This window comes from Haliotis rubra, unplaced genomic scaffold, assembly GCF_003918875.1.
Source record: "Haliotis rubra isolate DU_JTF1 unplaced genomic scaffold, ASM391887v1 Scf5, whole genome shotgun sequence".
NCBI classification, from domain to species: domain Eukaryota; kingdom Metazoa; phylum Mollusca; class Gastropoda; order Lepetellida; family Haliotidae; genus Haliotis; species Haliotis rubra.
Window position 1 is genome coordinate 5174213 of NW_025767190.1, and position 20404 is coordinate 5194616.

Sequence of the window (20404 nt, forward strand, 5' to 3'; positions counted from 1 at the left end):
TAGATCTAACATTGTCTTTTACCGTTCCTAATTTTTCTTTTGATGGGCGGTGTGTATGAACCACTACTGGGTTTTCTTTGTAGTTAACTGGTCGTTGGGATGCAGGGTAATTAGCTTAAGAGGAGTCCAAATGTTTATCAATAATCCTAGATAACTGTTGTGATCACTCAGTTTCATTTATGCTTTTTAAGTGAATATTAATTTAATGCATTCATTTTCTTTTTTCCTCTTGGCTTAGTATTTTATAATTATGAAATTAGCTCGTAAGTCGGTAATTTATTTTTAAGAACATAATTATATTTGAAAGAAATATAATTAAGCCAATCTGTGGTAGCAAATCTCTTTCATGCCATCATTATTATGCTTCTAAATAAACATCAAAAGTTGTAGTTATCTTTTTTAGCAGTTATTCAGAAATAAAACGGTGACCTGCCATGTGTATAGATAACTAGTTCAATTTGAAGTACCACGTCATTTGGCTTATTTGAATGAACAGTTTAAACGGAACACGCCATTACACCTACGTGGATGTAACCGGGGAAAAACATGTACTTTGTTTGTACTGACAAGTTCACTACTGACATACCAAGTGTTCCCCTGAGGGCGAGATTGCGACACGTCTCTTCCCAATACAACCCACGAATCATGTTTTTCTTCACATTCGCTTCCAAGCTGCGAACCACTGTTTGAAACCATTAATAATTCATCTGCTAAGACCCTATGATATTCACCCTCCCATCACAGATCCGTGCCCAAGAACAGACCTCGCTAGAGTCTACACCTCCCTGACCAGAATGTGAAACAGAGCCGACTAGAACCACGTGGGTATAAACTGCAGTGTTTAGCCATAAACTTGCAGACATTCTCCCGACAGTCAAGTGGATCGATTCTACTCGGGATGTGATGGTAGCCTTTTTAAACACTGCCAATGCCTCCTCCGCTTCCTTGTGAGATTCCGTGGAGCCTCGGGCGGTGTTCTTGTGACCTTGGCTACCTATGGAACAGTTGTGTTGTAAATCGGTTTTCAGACGTGGTGAGTGCTTCCAATTTGTTCTTTGCATGATATTAGTGTTCGCCGAGCAATCAGATTATCATTGATCCATGCCTACCATCATTCAACGCTGTTCAGACAGAGCAGCTGTAATAGACACGATATATGGTGTACACAGCTAGAAATACTAGCGTTCTTGTTGTTTGTTTCTGTTACAATTCTGAATAGCCTAAGGGATTCAATTCTGAATAGCCTAAGGGATTCAGATGAAGACAGGATTGTGACAGCGAGTGTCATCTGTTGCAATAACTTCAGACCTGACTGTGCTGCTGTACAGCGATCACTGAATGCAGCATCTCCACGGTGTGTGTACGTGACAAGTATTAGTTCCAAGGCATATGTATAATGGTTTTCAGTATTTCTTGTCCAACCTCCAGTTTTGACGGAATTAGTTACATGTTTCAAATCTTTTACAATTGAAAACCTGCCTGTCTAAACAGGTATTTGCGATACATTCAATACCTTAACTATAAAGCTATCGATCACTTACACGTTGAACAGATACAGAGAAATGCAAGATTAATGTAAACTCATTTGCCTGAAACGCTTTGGTAAATTGTAAAAAACTAATACATGGACATCTGAAAGTGAAATGATGTTCCTTCGGGAGATACTAGAATGTCGAGTTGTTTTACTATTAAATTAAGGACTTACGTGTAGTTGACCGTAGCTTCTTCCTTCTTCTTATCCTGATTTATACTGATGAGGAGAAGAATTATCTGTCTCTGGCACAGCTGACAAAATGGACCTTTGATATAAATAGACACAAATATCCATGGCAAGCCACTGGGGTGATTGCTGAAACCACATGGGTGACAGAGCATTGGTCGGTGATATCAGTAAAACCGTAGTCGGGCAAACTAAAGGACAATCAGTTGGATTATAAGACAACCAGTCATTTCTTTAGAAGAGCCGAAAAGCCTGACATTGATGAATTCCAAAAAGACTTCCCTTTTGATTGCGAAATTAAATTTCGTTTCTCATTTGATAGCTGTCGAACTGGTATTTTTTCGTCTAAGCAGACATTTCTTGGGATGCGAGCCTTCTGACTGTGGTCGAGCTGTGGTGCAATTTGCATGTGCGGTTACAATTCGTCCCTGGGTTCGTTTGGTAATAGCCCAAAATTTCCAGCTAAAGAACGATGTTTCGAGGAAATTATTAACGAAGCCCTTTGGGACAGTACGACGTGAATTATGTGTTGGATGGTTAGAAAAGTTCAGTCGAGAAAAGGTATCTCTGGGGAATTTGTGTCAGCTTTCTTGCATGTTGGAAAGGTGGCATATATTTTGTGATGACTGGAGATAACGAACTGTTGTGCATCTGGACAGATGGTTCACGGGCTGACTCAACATCAAAGGAAAGATTCACCATGGTAATATTCTAATTTACTGTTACATCACATACAAAAGTTCTACATTATCTCAAAAGGAGCAAATCAATGTTGTTGTGATAAGAGAATTTCGGGGAGTCTGGTTGATATGAAATATGACAGGGCGAGTGAAAAAATTATGAAAGAAAATATTAATCCTATAACAAAAAAAATCGAAAAGTAAGGGTGATATGAGGGCACACTTTATGCGACGTTATCGGGTTTACAACGTTTTGTGGGGTTAAAGGTTTGCCTTTGCATGTGTTTGTGACTGAAAGTAGGATACACTCAGCTTTCTACGAATACTTGGTATCATCACATTTTGATAAAGTTTTTCATACAAATGTACATGGAGCTATCGGATTCGAACAGCAGGGATTCGTTATGATTATGAAAATCAGCTGAGGCTGTGATTCACCCATCGATTTCGATGTGTTATGTGTTTAATTAGTATTATGGTTTCAATACATTGAGGTTGTCTATTGCATTACACAGAGTGCAAATAGTGACATCATTGAAGGTTTACAATTAATCATTGGTGCGCATATATACATAAGCAATATCGTTCGGAGTACTGGATGTCCGGATTCAAGGGGTATCGGCAATCGGGTTCAACTGTAAATAATCATATTTATGATGCTGAAAGCGCCTCGGGTTCAAAGTACATAATCTCTCTTTCTACGTATGATGAATGAACATATGCATGGTTTCTGTACATGTCATTTATTAACTAAAAAGCGTTAACATTTAGAATGTAAAATAAATTAGATAGTTCTCTTGTTAGTTGATTTGTTATTCATGAACAACCTTTTTTGTGAAAATATTTGGTAGCCAGGTTGATAAACCGTTTGCAATTACAAGAGTTCGAGTCCATAAGGGGTTGAACTTGTGAACAAATATTGTAACATTGACACATCATCTACTAACGTCAGCGCCAAGCAGTATACAAACTAACAGATATTTATTCCCTATGTAATACTGCTTTTCCCTGGAACTAGCGATTAGCAAACACGATCATGAGTTAGTTATAAGGGTAATAGAATTGACCCAAAGTTGCCAGCGTTCCCTGTGACGATTCAAAATTCAGCAAGTTCCGGCGGTCGATGTATCATCATTGAGCCGTCTTTACAGAAACAATAGAACTTCTTTCATCACCAGTGAATATTTCGCCCTCTCAAAATCTCTAGAGATTGAAGATAATTGGGAAGCTATGAACGTAGCGGTACAGTGTTTAACTGTTATCTCGTCCATTGATCCACGGGACTTATAAAGAAGTGCCCTCGATTCCAGATCTTCACGCGTAGGACGAGGCAAAGCAGTTGTTTTTGGACTGATCTAGACGATAGGAACGGGGGTGTTTTTAAAATCTCAATTACAGCAATGGGTGGATCTACGTGGGTTGAAAAAGAAACGAACTTTCCAGTCAATTTTGTCTGAAGAGGTGGTTGGTGCTGTGTAATACAATTTCTGAAAATAGGATAGATAGTTGCTTAAGGTCATATTTCAAACGTCAAATTAACGAGCTTGCGTCAGGGAAGATCGTTATTCTAAACTGTTGTGTAATGTAAAATGTATTTTCAGTAGTCAGTTAGAAATTAAAATTAAAATTGACGTTCCCCAGTCTACCATGTGGAGGTTATGTCAATTCTTGTTTCTTTCGGGACTACATGTATTTTCAATGTTGATATTTGAATAGGGAGGTAAAGGTCTCTCGGGACGTCTCGCTTTCCTGTCCTGAAGAGATGCATTGCAGCAGACATGGTTGTTAAGAATGGATCTGATTTTGATCCTTTAACCTATAATCGACATGTATTCGATTTTAGGCTCTTTTCAAAATTGTCGGTGACATGTGTAGATTGGAATGTTTGGTTTCTCGGTTCATGTTTTCTGTGTAAATGGAATTTCTTAAATGTTTAAATTTAATGAGTTATTTCTTTAGCGGTGCTTCACGGTTGCATGTTGCAGTAATACCAAAGGTTAATCATTCTGGTTGAGGCTACGCGCGCGTGTGTGTAGTGCATGCTACATTCGTGTTTACACGAGAGTTTCATGGCAACGTTGCCGCTGTATTCGTGACCTATACCCAGTATTGTCTTCCCGGTCAGATAGATAAATGACGATAAAATGTTAACGTTTCTCTTTCGAACGAAAAAGACCAATTCTCATCTTCCTTATGCCTTTCTAAAATTTTACGTACAGAATGATAAACTGATTTGGTTCATTATTATAAAATGTCTGGAAAAAGTCTCGATCAACTGTCAAGATTCCTCAGAGCGTTAGACAAAAAAAAAATGAAAGTTGTGTGAATGAATCACTGGAAATCACCGAGGAGACCGGCTGTTTGAATAAACAGCATGTTGGGCATGGCCAACACAAGGATCAAATCCGTTTTACGACATTGACCAATTGTCCATCCTAGATTATGTGTTAAGACTGGAACTATCCTGTTGTGTGCCTTGAAAACGTTTGCCAATAGCATGTGTTTTTCTTGTTTTTTCTGAAAATAAGTGAGGCAAGGTCGGTCCAGGTGCACATGTTGTCGTTCAAGATATTCCTTGTATACTACTCGCAAAACGCTTGTATGTCATGTGTAGTCAAAATATTTTAATGTTGTTCACCCTTGATGGGTAGCCTAGTAGTCTTATATACTGCAATTCGTCGGCAAGAGCTCTGTCCCAAAGTCTTGCAAGGTGGTGGGTTTGAATCCAAGGATTCTTTGAAGACGATTCTTATCCTGTCAGCCCCTAAGTTGTTGTTTCAATTATTTACAAACGACTCGATCAAGACTCGCCATTCGTTTTATTTTACAAAAATAATGTCGAAGCGTACTTGATTTATCCTCTCCGTGTATCAGTTGATTGATTGAAACATATTATATTCATGAAAGAAATGGTCTGGGCACAACTTAAACAACTTAGAGATGCCATTTTCCAGCAGTTACATGGATATATTTGCAGGTAAATAGACAGACTGTAAGAATCAGGAAAACTAACAGAGACCCTATCAAGGAAATCGATTAGTTTGGAATATATACATATGGACACATTTGAAAATATTCTGATTATCATTGATTGAGAAATCTGCATTGCCATGTAAAATTAGATTTATTTCTAATGATATTCTGTTATGTTCAATACTTTTCTAAATCAGCAAACATAACATCTCTCTGTGAAAATATAAAAAGAAATCTAAAAAAATAAATTATAATGTACAGCATTATCACATGGACAACCACATTGACATACTGGATCGGTTTGACTATTTGTTTGTACACGCAATAGTTCAGTGTGGTGGCGTATCAACTGTTGAACGTGGAAATTTTATATTTTGGCATCACCTTTTTTACCAGCTCATTTATCCAAGAATGCCAACTTATGCCAAGGAGGAACGCTGTGTCCTTTGAGTGTTTGTTCAGTTATTGATACTGAACTGCTGGGAAACCTTCCTGTGTCCTTGTATGCGTAAGGTTAGGGTTCCTGCCGTGAACAAAAACAATAATGAAAAAGGTGAGAAAATAATATTTCATAGACTCGGTTCCGGGCAAAAAACACTGAACGCCCTTTTGTTTCCAGCCGCAAAAATCGATGTTGTTTTACACAAATCATTCATTATCCGTCTTTAACAGTAGACATAGCCCCCGCTACATCAGAATACAACCAAGATTTAAGAGTCCAGATTTTACGTTACGTATCTTAGGGTCTGCTAAATGTTGGGGGAAAGTTAATGTTTTGCCAAAACATATATGCGACAAAGCCCCGTCAACAATCATAAGCAGTCCTGCGTTGTACGATCTGACAAACATAAATATACGTTTATGAACCAATATCAAGTAGTATCAATACCAGGCGTTATGGCAATGACAAGCGTATCCTATTTGCGAATTGATTCAAACTTCGTTCTAGAAAATTACAGTATACTGCTTACCGCAGTAAGCGGTTTGAAATAATTGTTCTCTGAATTGTTCGTATTTTAAAGAATGACGTAATATTCAGCAAATAGTATGTGGAAATTACTGCAGTCGTACAAAAAAACTGAAATGCTTCAAACCAGTCTGTATCAACGGAATTCGATCTCACAGTTCTGGTCAATGCTTGGTGCAGCCATCCTACAAAGAGCGGTTGACGTCACACGGCTCCCCATTCCATGAATTAGACGTTGCACTTGACGTTAGGTACTCCAGCCAATTCCTCACGAAAGGCAGCCACAAACTGACGTAAAATTGAGACACCTTGTTACTTCTAACGAGGGAAATGCCCCACAGATGTTCGATTGGATTAAGAGCTGGACTCCTTGCTGGCCAAGGAAGTGTCCCAATGTCATTCCACAACGTGATCTGTGAGGTCTAGCCTTATCATCCATGAAGACAAGTTTAGTGACTAATGCAGGATTGAAACCATCGTTGTTAACTGCCGTTTCCAGGAATTCATGGTGATAACTAAGTCTGTTCAGATTACCCTCAAGTAAAGTTTACAATGAAATGAAACATGTCTCCCACACCATTACCTGTCCCTTTACCAAATTGATGGATCTCTATAATGTGTATACCTGCCTCGAGACCTAAGTACGGTTGTCTACCGAAACCGACCTTCATCAAAAATCACCATGATGCCATGTTCGGGGTTAGACGTTGATTACAGCGTACCAGACGAGCCACTTCATGGGCGTGAGTTAACAAGGGGCGTTTGGTTGGTCTTCTTGGTCCATATACCACTGTTTTCAGACAATTGCTATGTTTCTGGCTCAAATCAGTCTGCTTGCAACTGTGAATTCTAATGGAAGCCGTCTGTATGTTCTCACCCTTGAAGGTCCAGGTTAGAATTGATCTTCAGTAACCCATGCTTGTCGTAAGAGGCGACTAACGGGATCGGGTGGTCAGGCTCGCTGACTTGGTCGACACGTCATCGGTTCCCAATTGCGCAGATCGATGCTCATGTTGTTGATCACTGGATTGTCTTGTCCAGACTCGACTATTTACAGACCGCCGCCATATTGCTGGAACATTGCTGAGTGCGGCGTACAACTAAACTCACTCACTGTATTTTCTCAGGACTCATCTTCAAATTACTGTGTGGTGACACCCAAGCTGACGCCCTTCAAGGCATTCCTGCATTTTGAATTCCCATATTTTACTATTTCGACACTTCTACAACGTACCATAATAATTTCAAAGGCAGCTTTGTTGAAAAATGTTTGCCTGCAATGTTCACGACCAACGTAAGTTTCAGACATTTCATAGGTATGGGGCTCCACGTGCTCTTCGTACAACATCAAATGATTTAAAGTAGTATCAACGAACGTATGGTGTCATACGTTTTATTATAAGGATACAACATATTCATTTTCAAGAAGCTATGTCCATTTGTGTCGGTGGTGTTTAATTATTTTTTTAGGTGTATAAATGGGGACAAACATACGATGTTTATGAGTAAAGGCACATGCAGGCTGAAATACTGAGATCAAGACATGACATATTTTTGGGATACATGTGTCTTTCTGAAAGTACAATGAAACAGCATTAGTCCAGAGGCCATGTACTTCAAACAGACATTACTCATTTCAAGTCAACCAACGGACACTTGGTAATCTGCAGTCTAAAAGTGTAATGAAATCGTCCGGACAGTCACACAACGGGCGGAGAAGATTTCTGAATGATGGGGCTTTGTTGCATACATTTGCTTGTTATTATCTAATTATTATCTAATCGTTGTCGTATATCTATCCATCTATCTATATCTTTAATATAAGCTTGCAATTGCGTATCACCCACAGCGATACTATTCATGGTATCTGCATACTTTCAAAAGAATAACTGTTTGTTCATAATTTCCCGATTGGTTTGAGTTTGCTCGAAAGGAAAACACACTGAACCCGAGATAGCTATGTACTGTGTGAGCAAGTGTCGCGGATCCGTTTAATGCACCATGATACTCTGTGCAGAGTAACATCACTTAGGCGAACCAGAAACCTACGATCCCATTCACTCTCATCGTGTTTCCGGGCTTGTTTGCTCCCTACTCCTACTCGTGGCTTTCACCAAAGATGTAAACGTTAAAGAGTGCATCACTTCGGGCTTCATCCACACATCAAGATCATCTAAGTAACTATCCTTAGCGGGGTTCAACATACGCACGCACTACTTTTATATGGTAAATACTACCAGTATATGGTAAATGACAGAATGATATAGGCTATTGGTTTGATATCCCTCGAATCCACTTATGATGAACCTTTCAACTGGTGTGTGATCATCTATTCTTTGACCTTTGTCATAGGGCAAATGTAAACCCTACCTACATTCTGGATTCGAATTGGTCCCAAGCAACCTATTTCCGTCGAGTGACCCCTGAGTAGATGAGATGGTCATACAAGGCTGGGTACACGCTATCATAACAGGCTTGTGTTAGTCTGGACCATACATTATTATTTTCACACCGCCATCTTATAACTGGAATTTTGTATTTATAAATATATATCGCCAATGCAAATGAATATCCCGTCTTCACTTTAGCTTCAGATATGTATCGATGATCTTAATTCAATTGTCGAAAGTCAAATAGCTAATATCCCTCCATTGATTTACCCACATGAAGCAGGATAAAGAAGCCAATGAAATTCATCGGTCGTTTCATATTAAAACTTTTGCACAAACATTGACAGGGATAAAACACTTCTGAAAACCAACTTGGATGACGTCGACCTCCAATAGTCAACTTGCCTTCATGTATACAAATAATACAGACGCTAGTTCACAGCTTTTAGGTGCTATTGCGCGCGCACTCTACGAAGATTTCAAAGTGCGTCATATGACACTTGCTACAAAGTTGTTTGATCAGGGTTAGAACAGTCAAAGCTTCAGTAAACAGCTTTCAAAACGTTGCATGGTAGAAACAACATGGTCGAGTGTGCTTCAAAGTTGTGCAATGACCACTCACATTAGTGTGTCAATGGCGCGTGTTCAACAAAAAGTCCAGTGACGTAAGGATCAATAAAAGAGCAGTCACCATACGGGAATTTAACCTTTCCTAAAATATAGTCACCTTTCACTTGTCTCTTTAAAATCACGGTAACTCATATTCATCAATGTCGGCCCATCGCTACAAGACACACTAAACGATAGATCCAAGCAGCGGTAGTCTCAATTCAATTACTTCACCATGAGCCAAAACACAGGAGTGCATAGCAGGTCTATACTTAACATCTAGATCGGGCCTCATTTTCACACCGGTGTAGTCTATAATTGAGTTCAGTGTGGTAACTTCTTCGGCCTAGCTCCAAATTTAATCAGGATTCTATATACCTGGTTGGTTCTCTTTCTACTTGGTTCATATTGATTCTTGAGTCTGCCCCAAGCCGACTGTATGGGCTTACCAAGGTGTAATTACACTGAGATTTTCAAAGGGCAAGTTTGGACTCTGAAAGAGCTCAGGTTCGGTTTTTATGAATTAGCAGAGGCTTTGATGAAAGAGGATTCATCTATATGCAGCCAAGTTTAGTCTCTTCTTACGTTTTTGCATGACCAACATACAGAACTGGAAATGGCTGATTGTTTTGTCAACTGAAGAATGCGCCCGAGACAAGACATTTCCGCAAACATCAGTGGTGTGATGTGTAAGAATTGGACCATCTGTGGATCTTGATCTGCCAGTAGTTCCTGCATTTATTGGTTTAGAACAATGATTAATAAATAGATATGATTTGTCACAGTTTTAACAATGTTCTTGCCTTAACACGACGGGGAATATCACATTGTATCCATTGTGTGGAATTGGCATGACTAGACAAATTAAGGCTACCATCACACTACGACAACATGTGCGTCTCATCTAAAATATGTGTAGGAATAAAATAAAACATTCGGTGAGGTTTTATTATCTAAACATGTACAAACCATATCCAGTTATCTTTAAGAACCTCTTCATACAAACGCTTTCATGGGTAGGACATTATTTATCTATTAATTTCAAGCAGTATATTTCAGCCGTGTTGCATTTGAGCTTAGCGAAACCAATAGACATTTAAAGACATCCACTTCGATTCGGCTGATCATATGCCCAAAGATGCAGTTTTAAACTGAGCTAACCAAACCCCGGCTTGGCCAAAAAAAATAACCTAACGAACCCCTTACAACAATTTAGTTTGTTATACACATGGTTAGCTATACGCATTTTGACTAGAATATACAGGAAATCATCTGGACCAAATCAACAGTCCGTTTTCTGGATCAGGTCGTTATTAGCGCGTTTGTGATAAACGTACTTTACTGTGTATAGATATATACCAGGATCCGCGGATCGTTGGTTCGAATCCCAGACTCCCTTACATCATCATCATTCGATCTCTGATCTACGATCTCTGTCATTCTGACTGTTCTAAACAAACCCACATGTCCTGACTTCTTGGACACGAGTCTGATGTACAGCCAAACACCTGAACTTAGTGACAGACACGGTATTGTGCATGTACCATCAATCGATTCCCTTGTTACAAGACATGGGTGTAGATACATGCATGAAACCGGTTCCTACGGCTATCTGACCAAGTCTGTCCCACCAAATTGATGTCAAAAGCTATTCCGTTAGCGTGATTTGATCCCAGACAAGAACCTTAGGCAAGTTCACAACTCCACGTGGCGCCTCAGTCCTTGATCAGAGTCGGAGTCGCTGGTTCCAGGATACCACGAGGGACAGACCTGTCTGTGATGAAGTGTAAACTCATTCTATAAATACCGTTCAAACTCACTGTCTATCTGTCACTGTCGGCTTATGTATTCACGTCGGTATTAGGCAAACAGCCAGTGGTGTATTAATATAATTTCACATATATATCGCTGCCGTGATTCAGTTTGAATTCATGATTGAACAGTGTGTCGTGTACAGGAGAACATATCGCCACATAGGCGGCGGAATTAACAGGACGTTGCCCACGAGCTATTTACGTGCTTAATGACTGGCGCGACCTAAACTGGTTGTTGCTTGTATCAGGCGAATTCTTCCCTATTGGACCTCATCTGTGTAGTGGATAGTAGCAGTATCTCAGTAGGCCAGCTAGAGATAATTGGTTTGATCGGGTCTAGTGCGCACGGAGAGCGAGAGAGAGAGAGAGAGAGAGAGGAGGGGAAGAGAGAGGGAGAAGAGAGAAGGGAGATTTACTATTTTTACGTTTAATGTGTCATGTACTTTCTTATGGATGTGGAAATGGTTTTCTAGCTTCTATTTATACCGACACAGAAATGATAGCGTATTGTACGTTGCTTTAAAAGGCTCGTATGTAAATAATTACATTATCGACAGGTTTTGAGATCTCGCTTCATACATAACCAACAGTGTACAGCATATATACGTAATGAGTATCAAACAATCAACCTTATGTGAATACGCTATGAATTATACTCCGATTCGGTTTCCTCCCTATATTGAGAGATACTAGTAACTATGGATGAAGACATGGAGTGTTTTAGTGCCATCTTTCCTCGAACACCTGGTGTCATTACTATTTGACGTCAGTGCAAAAGAATGCCCCGTTTTGACAAACCTAGGCAACAAATCCTATTTGGTGTAAATAGCGAAATAGCGAAAAGCTGGTAAGATCATTTGAATGGACCAATGATAAGGGATTTCGAATGCTCATGGTCACAATTGTACCACAGGATTATATGTTATGATCACTGAAACGGTTTGTGGTTTCAGTGAGATGCTACAATTGGACAGGAAATTTTGCTTCTTTGGTATGTGTTTCAGCTCAATAAATGCCTTTGGTTCATGTTGCATAGCCCGGTATCTCCCGTCTTAATATTGACGTAATATGTCCATAACATTGCTGTAATATAGCTAAAGAAGACATAAAACCATCCCCGCGTACTGATGTGGCATACATGTACTGAGCGACCCGTTACTGTGGTCGTTCCCCACTACAGTTGGTTGGCGACGTAGTGCTATAAACTCAAATACTGCAGCTCAGGGCCGTTTCATCTCAGTTATTCGTGCCATATTCACAGATGTTTTTCAATTACTTTTTCCAGTAATACGTTGTTGGAACCCACTTTTTTACTTTTATAGAATATCCTACATGAAGCCATACATTGTACTAGTGACAGAAGTGAAATATATTCAATTTGTCGTATTCCCCCAGGTACACTTACATCCATCGAAATCTATGAAAGTAACAAAGTTGAGATCATTAGGTTCTCCGTGCTGCTCAGCAGTTTTCCTCTGGGTACTATCACGCCATCCGCACGTTGTACAGCTCGTATGCGTGTCCACAGAACATTGTATCTGTCCGATTACTAGTCACCGATGTACTATTCTGTTCAGATTCCGTGTCAAGTGAGTGGGAACATACATACCACATGTCGCCTTTTCAATGTACAGTGGATCCCTACGTCACAATCAAATTTCTCCATATATGGGACTGTGAAGGTACACTACAATCAAATATATTCATATATGAGACGTTAGAACTTGGTCCCGACCACATGCATACGACATGGGCATATATTGGCTATCCAGGGGTAAGGACAACTGTTCCTAGACTCGACTGATCCGAGGACCCCTTCCAAAAAGTGATCTTAGCTACGACTCTGGTAACTCTTTGTTGTAATATAAGACTTCCGATCGTCAATTGCTTAGTGGAACGGGTCCCAGTATCACGAAGACGATCTCAGCACAAAGACGTAACTACGATAATCGTGGCGCTGAGATCGTTTTGGGACGGCCCCATGCTTCAAAAGATTTCACTGTGGGCAATAGGCGAGACACAATGGTATTTCTCAATATCATATCAGGATACGTTTGCAGGATAAGCAAGTATAGAGCACATACTGTGTACTGTTGTTTTGTTTCTGTTTGTTGTGCTTGTTGTTTAACGCCGCACTCAGCAATATCTCAGCAATATCTCAGCAATATGGCGGCGAGTCTGGGCCAGGCAGTCCAGTGATCAACATCATGAGCATTGATCTACATAGTCGGGATACAATGACATGTGTCATCCAAGTCAGCGAGTCCGACCATTCGATACCGTAAGTCGCCACTTACGACGAGCATGGGTTGCTGAAGAACAGAAGATCTTCACGGGTACGTCAATATTGGTAGCGCCATCGGGGTACAATCACATGCATTCATTCAAGTCACCGAGCTTGACATACGACATTTAGTCAACTCGAACCAGAAACACAAGCACCAATAGCCTGAACCGCGTCAACCAAATGGATAAAGGAGTATGACAATTGGTTTGACTCCGAATCTTGCAACCTTCCAGCTATAGACAACACCTAGAAATGGCTTCAGATGTCGTTTCGTTGAAGAGACCTGGGCCCCTTTTCAGAAAGCTCTCGTAAGCCTAAGATCTCGTAACTTTTCTCGTAGCATTAGCACCTCCTATGTTACAGTATAGGAGGCAGGAATGCTACGAAAAAAGTTACGAGATCTTAGGCTTATGAGAGCTTTGAGAAACGGGGCCCTGCACCTGGATCTAGCGTTAATTAACTTTTAGGCTAAACCGTAAAATACATAGGAAATGTAGCAGCATGGGGTTGGTCAGCACATATGATGGGGTATTGGTGCTAAATTCTCAATGTTATATTCAAACAGCGGTAGATATTGGTTACTTCTGGCACACCTAAGTGAGATTCACATTTCATTTTAAAGAGCATGCTCATCGGTAGTATGATTCCTGGCATACTATAGGCTCTGTCTCTCATCACAGAAACATAACAGAAACCTTCATTCCAAACTGAAAGTGATCTGACGAATATTCTCATTCACACTTTCTTTTCATTACGATTTTTAAATGCAACATCCGTGCTACAGTTATGTTTTAATCAATAGATTCACTATAACGCTGTACTCATATTACCCCAGGTAGGAAATATTTGCATCAGAATAGCCTTATATTTAAAGCTGGCTGGCTGGCTGAGTATGGTTTTACGCCGTTTTTAGCAATATTCCAGCAATATCACGGCGGGGGGACACCAGAAATGGGCTTCACAAGTTGTACCCATGCGGGGAATCGAACCCGGGCCTTCGGCGTGACGAGCGAACGCTTTAACCACTACGCTACCCCACCGCCCCTTATATTTCAAGGCATACGAAGGATTTGCCAAAACGGTTTCCTTTGCTTGAAGGAACTGTATCTATTTTAAGGCTGGCCCAAGATGCTGAGAGTTGTCAATGTTCCGTGTAAAGCTTCAGGGAATCTTAGTACCAAGCCTTAGCAGAGTATACCCTCAAGCCAATACCCTCTGCTGATAACTTAACATAGGTGACCTGTGGCGTGCTGATAGGAATTTTCAGCGTCCCTAAAGACCCAAAAATAGATGTAATTAAGGGGAAAGGAGAAAATCCTGGTAGTAAAATTAAACGTTGAAGTTCTTCCAGCCCTAATTACACCTGTCCTTGCGCCACAGTGTGATGTGTCACAGATCGATGATCTGAGCTGGCAAACGTGATTGTGAAAATGCGTCCCTGGCTCGTTAAGGGGTTTAAACTGCCGATTCATGGGCCCTCCGTAATTGCATTGAAGGAATTAGTCAACACTCAAAGGATCATAATGACTTGTCAATATGACCACAAGTCGGCTTTGATCAAGGTCAGTTGTGAAGGTGAAACACGGTTTGAAGAATATATTTTTTCAAAGTATTATAATTGGGATCGGTTTTAATATTTCAATAACAACCTATACGAAACGCTTTCCAGCATCTTATATACATGTATCTGATATATGTATCATATATAAGTATTTTACACAGAAGGATTTATGAAGAGTAGTCTTGCAGATTAACTGCTTTTTCATTGCAATGTAACTCTGTAAGGCGTACAATATAACGCGGAAAGAATTCTATGGTGTGCATAATTTTAGGTCTCGTAAATAAAATTGACAAAAGACTTTCCATATTCGTATTAGCTCGCTGCTTACAACAGAGGTTATTGTTCGTTTCCATCTATACCATGTGTTCGTGAATCACTTCCAAATTTAGTGAGTGAGTTTTAGTTTAGTTTTACGCCGCTTTTAGCAATATTCCAGCAATATCACGGCTGTGGACACCAGAAATGGGTTTCACATATTGTACTCATGTGGGGAATCGAACCCGGGTGATCGGCGTGACGAGCTGACGCTTTAACAACTAGGCTACCTCACCGCCACCTACCAAATTATAACGCTATATATAACTATATAACTATGTAATTACGGTATGATAGTGTGAATAATCTGTAACATATGTGTTACAACTTATATGTCCTGAACGAGTATACAATGTAATGTAAGACTTTCATGACGTGAATAATGTAAGCATGCATGTACAGCTTTCATGTTGTAAATAGTCTTATAACGTGTAATGTATGACTTTCAAAGCGTGACATATTTCATGACGTTCAAATCACTACCATCATTCCCAGGACATCAGAAATATAATATTGAGAGTTGTTTCCGCCATAGAGGTATTCATGTCACATAATATTCATGTCATTCGACTAGATCATGCAGCATACGTCCGTATGATGGTCAGACATGGACCACTTAGATGTATATATTTATTTACTAGTCCTCATTTTCTTTCCAAACTCGTGTGCATGGACAATGTAATGTTGTCATCTGATGCAAATACACTAAGTGTGTTGAGGATCTCAGGTGTTGTCAGCTGTCCCCTGTGAGACGTTGTGTCTGTATAATGAGGGTTACTAGTTACGGTGGCAGAAAACAACTCATCAAACATCTGCTGGTTGTTCTGGGACAAAGTGAAATATTTCTAGTACTGCCAGACACGGTGGTTGTAAATGTTGCTGGAAAAAAAACAAAAAACACAAATTTAGGTGGATGTGCATGGTGCATGCAGATGTGGATAAGGATGTGGATGAAAGTGGTGATGTAGATGTAGATGTAGATGTGGATGTAGATGTGGATGTGGATGTGGATGTAGATGTGTGGTGGATGTAGATGTAGATGTATATGTGTGGTGGATGTAGATGTATATGTGGATCTGGATGTGGATGTGGATGTGGATGTAGATGTAGATGTAGATGTGTGGTGGATGTAGATGTATATGTGGATGTAGATGTGGATGTAGATGTAGATGTAGATGTAGATGTAGATGTGGATGTGGATGTGGATGTGGATGTAGATGTTGATGTTGATGTTGATATTGAAGTGGATGTAGATGTTGATATGGATGTGGATGTAGATATGGAAGTGGATGTAGATGTTGATATGGATGTGGATGTAGATGTAGATGTGGATGTGGATGTGGATGTGGATGTAGATGTAGATGTAGATGTAGATGTGGATGTATATGGATGTAGATGTAGATATGGAAGTGGATGTAGATGTAGATGTGGATGTGGATGTAGATATGGATGTAGATGTGGATGTGGATGTAAATGTTAATGTGGATGTGGATGTGTGGTGACTGTGGATGTGTGTAGATGTGTGGTGGATATGGATGTAGATGTAGATGTAAATGTGGATGTAGATGTGGATGTGGATGTAAATGTAAATGTGGATGTGGATGTGTGGTGACTGTGGATGTGTGTAGATGTGTGGTGGATATGGATGTAGATGTGAGGTGAATGTGGATGTGAATGTGTGGTGGATATGAATGTAGATGTGTGTTGGATATGGATGTAGATGTGTGGTGAATGTGGATGTGGATGTAGATATGGAAGTGGATGTAGATGTAGATGTGGATGTGGATGTGGATGTGGATGTAGATATGGATGTAGATGTGGATGTGGATGTAAATGCGGATGTGGATGTGTGGTGACTGTGGATGTGTGTAGATGTGTGGTGGATATGGATGTAGATGTGTGGTGAATGTGGATGTGGATGTGTGTTGGATGTGGATGTGGATGTAGATGTGGATGTAGATGTGTGGTGGATGTGGATGTAGATGTGTGGTGAATGTGGAAGTAGATGTGGATGTTGATGTAGATGTGTGATGGATGTGGATGTAGATGTGGATGTAGATGTGGATGTAGATGTGTGGTGGATGTGGATGTAGATGTGTGGTGGATGTGGATGCGTGGTGGATGTGTGTGTGGATGTAGATGTGTGGTGGATGTGGATGTAGATGTGTGATGGATGTGGATGTGTGTGTGGATGTAGATGTGTGATGGATGTGGATGTAGATAGAGATGTGTGATGGATGTGGATGTAGATAGAAATGTGTGATGGATGTGGATGTGTGTGTGGATGTAGATGTGTGATGGATGTGGATGTGTGTGTGGATGTAGATGTGTGATGGATGTGGATGTAGATAGAGATGTGTGGTGGGTGTGGATCTTTGTTTGTTTGCGCTTCCTTGTTTGTTTGTTTTTGTTTTGTGCTTTGTGAACCTGAAGCCAACAAGTCGGACATAGATTGCTCTTTCTTGATGTCAAGTAACATAAATGTTTGTGGAGGCACTGTAGAGTTTCTTCGTTCAGTGTGTGACCTCCATTTCTGGTGCTCGCCGACGTAATATTGCTGCAATATTACTTAACGTTATGGAAACCTAAACTCATTTACTCATATAACTCTATGGTTTGGTGTTGTAAAACTTTATGTTTGCATCTGATGGTCCATTGTAAATACCCATACGTGCACTTGTCTGTCGGTTCGTTGTAGCTAGTTACTGCATTGACGGCGTGTACTTTAATGGTTCCTCCACGGGATTAATGTTAGAAATATTATCAATTTGTACCGAGGCAAAATTCCAAGGGGATTGATATCTCTAGATTCCATTTCAGGAGAGGAAACTGGTCAAAGGAAACCATGATCGAGCAGCAAATGTTATCGCGCTATTTATAGTAGTAATTTAGCTCAAATGACATTAAATCGATTGCGCAGAACATGAATATCCGGGCAAACCATGAAATAGATTAACATGTTTCGTTCTTATCAAACATGTCATATACGTGTGGTGTTTGTCTGCAACCCTCGGTGGCATGTCTGCAGCATAATAAACACCTTTTGAAGAAAACTACGGAAGTCTGATCATGATGATGGTGATAGCTCTCTGGTGTCGCAAAACAGGCGTTTTATTCTGCATGTGGAGTGCCTTATCTTGATGAACATCCCCATCCGCATCCACATGCCCATTACATCCACTTCCACATCTACTTCCCAGTCCACACTCACATCTACATCTGCAGCAGCATACGCATGGACATCTACGTCCACAACAACAATGCACACACTCAAGAAAATACACAAACACACACACGTGTATCCGCATTTACATTAACAGCAACATCCACATCCACATCCACGACCATGTCTGCAGCAACATCCGCATGTACATCTACATCCACATCCATGTCTGCAGCAACATCCACATCCACATCCATGTCTGCAGCAACATCCGCATGTACATCTACATCCACATCCATGTCTGCAGCAACATCCACATCCGCATCCACATCCATGTCTGCAGCAACATCCGCATGCACATCTACATCCACAGCAACAATGCACACTCTCAAGCTAATAAACACACACGAATGCGGCCTTAAACGATATTTCACGTCATTTTACGTCATCTCATCAGAAGGCAATGGTATAAAGGTGTCCTTTAACTAGGCTGAGTTATGGGGCAGTGTAGCCTCTACTGGCCCCATGGCCACTCAGACCGCGGCGGTGAGGATTTGGCATCCAAATATAATCATTTAAGCGCCAGTAGTCTTAGGAAGGATGATATCCAAATCAATCTTCACACCGTCGAGATATGAGCTGTCCTGGGCATGTTTACAAGAGTATATGTTAGTTGTCATTGTAGTTCCTACAGTTACACTGATACTTACGGTCTTGTGGAGAAAGGAAACTTGTGGAGGTAGGTACTATGTTGCGTAAATGTATCGTTGCTGTTACTAATACTGCTCGGACTATCATTGGAGTTGCAAGTGTTACTAATACTGCTCGGTCTATCATTGCAATGTTACTAATACTGCTCGGACTATCATTGGAGTTGCAAGTGTTACTAATACTGCTCGGTCTATCATTGCAATGTTACTAATACTGCTCGGTCTATCATCGCAATGTTACTAATACTGCTCGGTCTATCATTGGAGTTGCTAGTGTTACTAATACTGCTCGGTCTACCATTGCAATGTTACTAATACTGTTCGGTCTATCATTGGAGTTGGTAGTGTTACTAATACTGCTCGGTCTACCATTGCAGTTGCTGAGGTTTGGCCTAGAATTTCAGTTGCTTGTCGTACGTTTACTGCTTTGTTTACTATTGAAATTGCTGCTATTGCTCAGATGCTGGGGGTGTCGGACTTGTTTCACCTTTGTATTGACACTGTCGCTCCCGGTCCAGATGGCGATGACTATCCAGACACATTCTGAGGCATTCTTATTGGTGATAGTCATGGCAGTTTTCTGTGACCCTATTTCTGGTAAATGTGAAGGTGTTGTCAACATCGTAGTTACAAGGGTGTACGAACCTCGGGTTTCTGCTACGTCTCCGCCGTACACATCGTCACATCGTATATACAGCAAGTGGGTGAACAGATTCATATACATTCAGTTTAGATACTTGCTCTGTTCGAAGATCAACACAAAAACACCAGTTTCACTTTGTATCACGGTATCCAGGATACAATGATAGGAATCCAAGTCAAAATGTTATGATATTTGTTTTGTAGCCAAACATATTACTCGGAAAGGTGTTTCATATAACTATGGTTAATCTGACATGACATGACATATTACGTATAGTAAAATGGTGGGATTGGGTGGCCCTTAACTTCTTTTGAGTGTTATATCATTGTTTCATTTAATATAAGAACTGAATACAATTCCGTATACTTTAAATTCGAATCGTAGATCGGATTCATATGAATGAGAAATTGGTTATCTTTTCACATGTATAACTCCTGAGTATCAGCGCTACTATGATTTGTGTCATTTGAGTCATTAATAAATGTTTGTTCACTAATGTTATAGTCAAAAAACGGACCGGTTGCCAAAATATCTTCAGTCTCTGATACATAAAAACACTATTTCTTTCCGAA

The 20404-nt window shown here is 40.2% G+C and overlaps 1 protein-coding gene across 2 annotated transcripts in view; it reads left to right on the forward strand.

The window, feature by feature from the left end:
* Window positions 1-20404, forward strand: part of LOC124291696 (voltage-dependent calcium channel gamma-5 subunit-like) — a 57922-nt gene that overhangs the window by 15984 nt on the left and 21534 nt on the right. The window contains exon 1 of one of the 2 annotated variants that reach the window (XM_046728750.1): window positions 711-1033. The exons of the other annotated variant lie outside the window; for it this stretch is intronic. The gene's annotated coding sequence lies outside the window, so the exon portion shown is untranslated. Of the gene's footprint in view, window positions 1-710; window positions 1034-20404 lie in introns of those variants that run through there. 2 annotated transcript variants of the gene reach the window in all.